We start from the raw sequence: 7,651 nt of genomic DNA on the forward strand, positions 1-7,651 counted from the left end.
TTAATTTTTGATTCAATTTTTTAAATTGACATAGGCCTATTCAGATAATTTCTATGTCAGTTTTGGTAGATTGTGTTTTTCTAGATAATCAGCTTTGTGGAGTTGTGCATAATATTCTTTTAATATCCTTTTAATGTCCACAGGATTAGTAGTGATGGCCTCTTTTACTTCTGACATTAATGATTTGTGTCTTTTTTATTGCTTAGCTCAGCTAGAAGTTTATTTAAAAAAATCATTCTTTGATTTCATTGGCTTTTTTTCCTACTGATTTATTTTCAATTTCACTGATTTCTGCTCTAATTTTTATTATTTCTTGCCATCTGCTTACTTTGGATTACTTTGCTCTTTTTCTAGTTTCCTAAGGCAGAAGCTTAGATTATTAATTTCAGATCTTTTTCTTTTCTTTTTTTTTAAATTTTTTTTAAAAATTTATTTATTTATGATAGTCAGAGAGAGAGAGAGACAGAGAGAGAGAGAGAGAGGCAGAGACATAGGCAGAGGGAGAAGCAGGCTCCATGCACCGGGAGCCCGATATGGGATTCAATCCCAGGTCTCCAGGATCGCGCCCTGAGCCAAAGGCAGGCGCCAAACCGCTGCGCCACCCAGGGATCCCAGATCTTTTTCTTTTTCACAGTAGGTCTATGGCCAATGTGGGGCTTGAACTTACAACCCTGAGATCAATGGTTGTATACTCCACCAACCAAGCCAGCTAGGTACCCCTTTCTTTTCTGTAGATACATTTGATGCTATATATTTTCCTCTAAGGACTGCTTTTGCTGCATCCCACAAATTATATTTTATTCTTTTTTAAAAATATTTTATTTATTTATTCATGACAGACACACACAGAGAGAGGCAGAGACACAAGGCAGAGGGAGAAGCAGGCTCCATGCAGGGAGCCCGATCCCGGGTCTCCAGGATCATACCCTGGGCTGAAGGTGGTGCTAAACTGCTGAGCCACCTGGGCTGCCCGCATCCCACAAATTTTAGATTATATTTTCATTTACTTAAAAATATTTCTCTTGAGATTTCTTTGACTTGTGTTGTTTAGAATTGTGTTGTTTCATCTCCAAGTATTTGGGGGAATTTTCCAGCTATCTGTTGTTGATTTCTAGTTTAATTCTATGTGATCTGAGAGCATACTTAACATGATTTCATTCTTTTAAATTTGTTAAGGTTTGTTTTATGGCTCAGAATGTGGTCCATTTTGGTGAATGGTCCATGTAGGCTTGAGAAGAATGTGTATTCTCATTAGGTGAAGTATTTTATAACTGTCAATTTGATTTAGTTCATTGATGACACTGTGATTTGCTGCTTGCTGGATCTGTCACCTACCAAGAGAGATGTTGAAGTCTTCAACTGTGATAGTGGATTTGTGTTTTTCTCTTTGCAGTTTTTACCCCATGTACTTGATACTTTTTAGGTGCATATACTGAAGGAGTTTTACATCATCTTAGAGAAGTCATCTCTTTATCATTATGTAATGTCCCTCTTTATCCCTGATAATTTTCCTTGCTCTGAAGTCTTTGTCTGAAATGAACTAACTTGATTGAGCTTTCTTGTGATTTACCATGATATATCTTTCTCCATTCTTTTACTTTTTTAAAATTTTATTTATTTTTTAAAAATATTTTATTTATTTACTCATGAGAAATGCAGAGAGTGAGAGGCAGAGACACAGACAGAGGGAGAAGCAGGCTCCACGCAGGGAGCTCGACGTGGGACTTGATCCCGGGACTCTGGGATCACGCCCTGGGAGGAAGGCAGGTGCTAAACCGCTGAGCCACCTGGGCTTTCCCTTACTTAAAAAAAAAAAAAAGATTTTATTTATTCATGAGACCCACACACACAGAGGCAGAGACACAGGCAGAGGGAGAAACAGGCTTACTGCAGGGAGCCCAATGTAGAACTTGATTCCAGGACCCCAGCATCAGGACCTGAGCTGAAGTCAGATGCTCAACCACTGAGCCACCCAAGTGACCCTATTCTTTTTCTTTTTCTTTTTTTTAATATTTATTTTAGGGAGAGCCTGTGAGCAGGAGTTGAGGACTAGAAAGAGACTCTCCACCAAGCATGGAGCCCAATGTGGGTCTTGATCCCAGGACCCCAAGATCATGACCTGAGCTGAAATCAAGAATCAGCCATTTAAATGAGTCACCCAAGTGCCCCTATCTTTTTACTTTTAATGTTTCTCTGTATTTAAAATGGTTTTCTTGTACAAAATATATACTTGGGTCTTATTTTTTAATCCACTCAGTCTGTTTTTAATTTAATCATTGATATTTGAAGTGATTTTTAGTTTTTTCAGTATGGGGGTGTTGTTTTTTTAAAAATCATTTTATTTTTCATCATGATAAGTGTACTCTTTAATCCTCTTCCAGTTTTTCCATTTCTCCAACTCCCCCACCCCTGGTAAATATTAGTTGGTTCTCTATAGTTAAGAGTCTGTTTCTTGGTTTGTCTTTTTTGTTTCTTAAATTCCACCTATGAGTGAGATCATATATTTCTCATTCTCTGATTTATTTTGCTTAGCATTATAGTCTCTAGCTCTATTTATGTTGTTGCTAATGGCAAAATTTCATTGTTTTTTTCAAGATTTTTATTTATTTGACAGAGAGAGAACAAGCAGGGGGAGCAAGAGAGGGAGAAGTAGGCTCCCTGCTCAGCGGGGCTGGATCCCAGAACTTTGGGATCACAACCTGAGCTAAATAAAGCACGTTTAACTGACTGAGCCACCTAGGTGTCCCGATTTCATTCTTTTCTTTATGGCTGAATAATATTCCAGTGTGTATACACACACTGCATCTTTATCCATTCATCTATTGATGGATACTTGGGCTGCTGCCATAATTTGGCTATTGTAAATAATGCTACGATAAATATAAGGGTGCATGTATTCCTTTGAATTAGTGTTTTTGTATTTTTTTTTTTTTTGGTAAATATCCAGTAGCACAATTACAGGATCATAGGATAGGTCTATTTTTATTTTTTTGAGGAAACTCCATAGTGTTTTCCACAGTGGCCACCACAGTTTGCATCCCCACCAACAGTGCACAAGGGCTCCTTTTTCTCCACATCCTCATCAACACTTGTGTTTTTGATTTCAGCTATTCTGACAGGTATGAGATGATATCTCATTGTGGTTTTGATTTGCATTTCCCTGATGATGAGTGATGTTGAGCATCTTTTCATGTCTATTGACCATCTCTATGTCTTATTTGGAGAAATGTCTGCTCATATCTTCTGCCCATTTTTAAATTGGATCATTTAGGTGTTTTTTGGGTATTGAGTTGTATCAGTTCTTTATATATTTCGGATACTAATTCTTTATCAGATATGTCATTTACAAACATCTTCTCACATTCAGTAGGTTGCCTTTTGTTGATCATTTCCTTTGCTATACAGAAACTTTTTATTTTATATGTAGTCCCAATAGCTTATTTTGCTTTGATTTCCCTTGCCTCAGGAGACATATGTAGAAAAATGTTACTTTGGTTAATGTCAGATGAATTATTGCCTTGAGCTCTCTTCTAGGATTTTTATGGTTTCAGGTGTCACATTTAGGTCTTTAATCCATTTTGAGTGTATTTTTGTATATGGTGAAATAAAGTGGTCCAATTTCATTCATTTACATGTGGCTGTCCAGTTCCCCCAATATCATTTGTTGAAAAGCCTGATCATACAATTGTGGATTTATTTCTGGGCTTTGTGCTCTATTTTATTGATCGATTTGTCTATTTTTATGCCAGTACCATGCTATTTTAATTAGTACTGCTTTGTAATATAACTTGAAATCTGGACTTGTGATAACTCCAATTGTTTTTAGTTTTCAAGTTGCTTTGGCTATCTGAGGTCTTTTGTGGTTCCATACAATTTTTTTTAAGATGATAGATTTATTTATATTTATTCATGAGAGACAGAGCACAGCAGAGACATAGGCAGAGGGAGAAGTAGGCTCCTCGCAGGGAGCCCGATGTGGGACTCGATCCCGGACCCCAGGATCACCACCTGAGCCAAAAGGCAGATGCTCAACCTGAGCCACCCAGGCATCCTGGATCCATACAAATTTTAAGATCGTTTGTTCTAGTTCTGTTGAAAAATGCTGTTGGCTATTCTGATAGGGATGGGATTAAATCTGTAGATCGCTAATAGACACTTTGAAAATATGTTCTTCCAACCCATATACATGGGATGTCTTTTCATTTCTTTGCCATTATCTTCCATTTCTTTCATCAGTGTTTCATAGTTTTCAGAGTACAAGCCCTTCACCCCTTTGGTTTAATTCCTGGATATCTTGTTTTTGGTGCAACTGTAAATGGGATTTTTTTCTTAATTTCACTTTCTGCTGCTTCAGTATTAGTGTACGTGATGCAACAGATTTCTGTACATCAATTTTTGTTTCCTGTGATTTTACTAAATTATCAGTTCTAGCAGCTTTCTGGGTAGTTTTTAGGGTTTTCTCTGTATACTATCATGTCATCTGTAAGTAGCAAGTTTTAATTTACCCTTTCCTTACCAATCGATGCCATTTTATGTATGTATTTTTTATTTTATTTTGTATGTACCTATTTATGATCGATTACACATAGGGAGAGCAGAGACAATAAGTAGAGGGAGCAGCAGGCTCCCAGGAGGGAGCCCAATGGGAAACTCGATCCCAGGATCTGGGATCATGCCCGGACGCTCAACCACTAAGCCGAGTGGATGCCTTTTATTTATGTTGTCTAATTGCTGTGGCTAGGACTTCCAATACTATGTAGAATAAAAGTAGTGAGAGTGGACATTTTTATTTCTTACCTTAGAGAAAAAGCTCTGGCTTTCCACATGAGAATGATGTTGGCTGTGATTTGTTTTTATTTTTGGTTTTGGGTTTTTCATATAAGGCCTTTATTATGTTTGAGGTGTATTCCCTCTGGACCTACTGTGCAGGTTTTTTTTAATCATGAATGGATGTTGTACTTTGTCGAATGCTTTTCTGGATCTATTGAAATCATCATATGGCTTTTGTCCCTTTTCGATAAACAATCACAAGTGATTTGCAAATACTGAACCAGTTGCATCCTGGGAATAAATCCCACATAATGGCAGTATGATTTTTTAAAATGTATTGTTGGATTCTGTTTGGTAGTATTTTGTTGAGGATTTTTGCATCAATGTTCATATTGGCCAATGGTTCCCTTTTTTGGCATTTATCTGAGTTTGGTATCAGGGTGATACTGGCCTTATAAAATGGATTTGGAAGTTTTCCTTCTTGCATTTTTTTGGAATAGTTTGAAGAAAAATATGTATCTACTTTTTAAATGTTTGGTAGAATTCGGTGTGCCTGGGTGGCTCAGTTGTTTAAGTATCTGCCTTCAAATCCAGTCATGATCCTGGGGTCCTGGGATCAAACCCCCCATCAGGTTCCCTGCTCAGTGGGGAGCTTGCTTCTCCCGCTACCTCTGCCACACCCTGTTTGTGGTCTCTTATTTACTCTCTCAAATGAATTAAAATCTTAAAAAATATGTTTGGTAAAATCTGCCTGTGATGATTATTGATAGTTTATTATTATCTACCACATTTGTGAATTTTTTTTTTTTTAAGAAATTTACTTAATGAGAGACCAAGAGAGATACAGAGACACAGGCAGAGAGACAAGCAGGGAGCCCAATGCGGGACTCAATTCCGGGACTCCAGGATCATGCCCTGGGCTGAAGGCATATACTCAACCACTGAGCCACCCAGGCATCCCTGTTTTCTATTTCTTATCCTTTTTGTTTGTTCTTCTTTTCTTTTGGATGGATGAGGGGCAACAGGAGATTAAGTGTGGAAAAGGACATGTGTGGATTTTGAATACCCAAAGAGGTTATAGAGGAGATTTCTATTTCTTTGTCTCCTACTTTGGGGAAATTCCCTATTGAGTGCATTTTTGTGGACGTCAATACACATTTCCCACTGAGAAGCTAAAATGAGCTCTCCTTCTTCTCTTTACTCCTTGGCATGTGAAATTTTGGATGACAACCTAGGCTTGGACAAATGGGCACTCCCAGGCAGGACTTTGAGTCTTGATCAAATGATGCAGCCTTTAAAATTTATTCACAGCGGTGGGCCGGTGTACGTTGTTCTGCAGGAACTTAGAAATATACTGTTCTAGGAAAGATTCAGTCTTGTAGAAACCCTGACTTGAACCTGAGTTCAAATCCCAGCTGTTGTAACTTTTAAGTATCTTCCTGTAATTCTTGCCAAGTGATGAAATTTTTTCTCTGGCAGTAGAGCCAGAGAAATTGAAAAATTAATCCTAGCTTTGTCACTAGCTGTGGTACATTGAGAAAATCACTTCACCTCTCTGAACTTTTGTCTTTGCATTTTATTTTTTAAAGATTGTATTTATTTATTCCCAAGAGACACAGAGAGAGGCAGAGACACAGAGGGAGAAGCAGGCTCCATGCAGGAGCCTGACGTGGGACTCGATCCTGGAACTCCAGGATCATGTCCTGAGCCCAAGGTGGCAGATGCTCAACCGCTGAGTCACCCAGGCGTCCCTGTCTTTGCCTTTTAAAAAGGGATTAGGTCCTGATGTACATAAAAGCACCTAGCTCATAGTAGATACAGGTAGGCAAATGAATCAAATTTAGAGACTTCCTCTTCAGCTTCCCAAGGTCTTTCTTCCCTTAGATCATGGGAGGCAGAGGAAGAGGCAGTACCCAACTTTATCCTCAAACATTATTGCTATATCCTGGCCCAATGAGGTGTCTAGAAGAAATGGTACAGCCTAGAACAAGCACTGCATTTCACCTTTTCTAAGGGCTGGCAAGAGTGCCTTACAGTGATTTGCCTGACTGGTCCAGTATCTGGCCCACAGAAGGCACTCAGTACTGATGCCATGAGGCAAGCTTGGTCATCTCAGTCCAAAGCAGCATGTATGTTCCACGAGAAGAGGGGCCTTCTCTGTTTTTTCATACAGTATTCCCAGTGCCTCAGACTAGTGCTTGGCACTTGGCATACAACATGCACACACTCAAATATGAACCTAACATTGCTGGGGATGGGTGGGTGGTCGGCGTGTGTGCTGTAGTCTCTTTACCTTTAACTCAACTGTGAGAACAAGATGAAAATGGATGTGAAAGTACCGGTCTCAAAAAAAAAAAAAGAAAGTACCGGTCTCTGGTGCATGGCTGGAACTCAACAGATGAGTTTCCATGTTTCTCTTCATCTTTTAACTTTTTATTTGGAATCTAACATTAATGAATTTAACACTGTTGGGGGAAAAATGATTGCCAGTCTCTTCTAAATACACATGGAATTTTTGTCTTTTATACGTGCTAATAAATTCATTTGGTTGGAGCTTATGTGCCTTTAACATTTAAGTGAGAACTTCCCAATGCTCACGTAGTTAAATGACAAAGTTAGACAAACAAGATGGAACTATGTTTAGAATATGGATGAACAGGAGAAAGCTTGGTAGGCAATCTGGAAAGAACTTCCATTAGAGATAGTAAAATGAAGTAGAAGTTTTAAAAATTGGGCTTTAAAAAATTTAAACTTGTAAAAGAAAAAAAGTATGTGCAAAGAAATGCCCCCATCCTTGTCATAATATTAGGGAATGTTGGATTCTCATCCGATCTCAAGCTGTGGGAATTCTACTGGTTCAAGCCATCATCCTATCATGACG

Source organism: Nyctereutes procyonoides, unplaced genomic scaffold (assembly GCF_905146905.1).
Source record: "Nyctereutes procyonoides isolate TBG_1078 unplaced genomic scaffold, NYPRO_anot_genome, whole genome shotgun sequence".
In the NCBI taxonomy this organism is placed as follows: domain Eukaryota; kingdom Metazoa; phylum Chordata; class Mammalia; order Carnivora; family Canidae; genus Nyctereutes; species Nyctereutes procyonoides.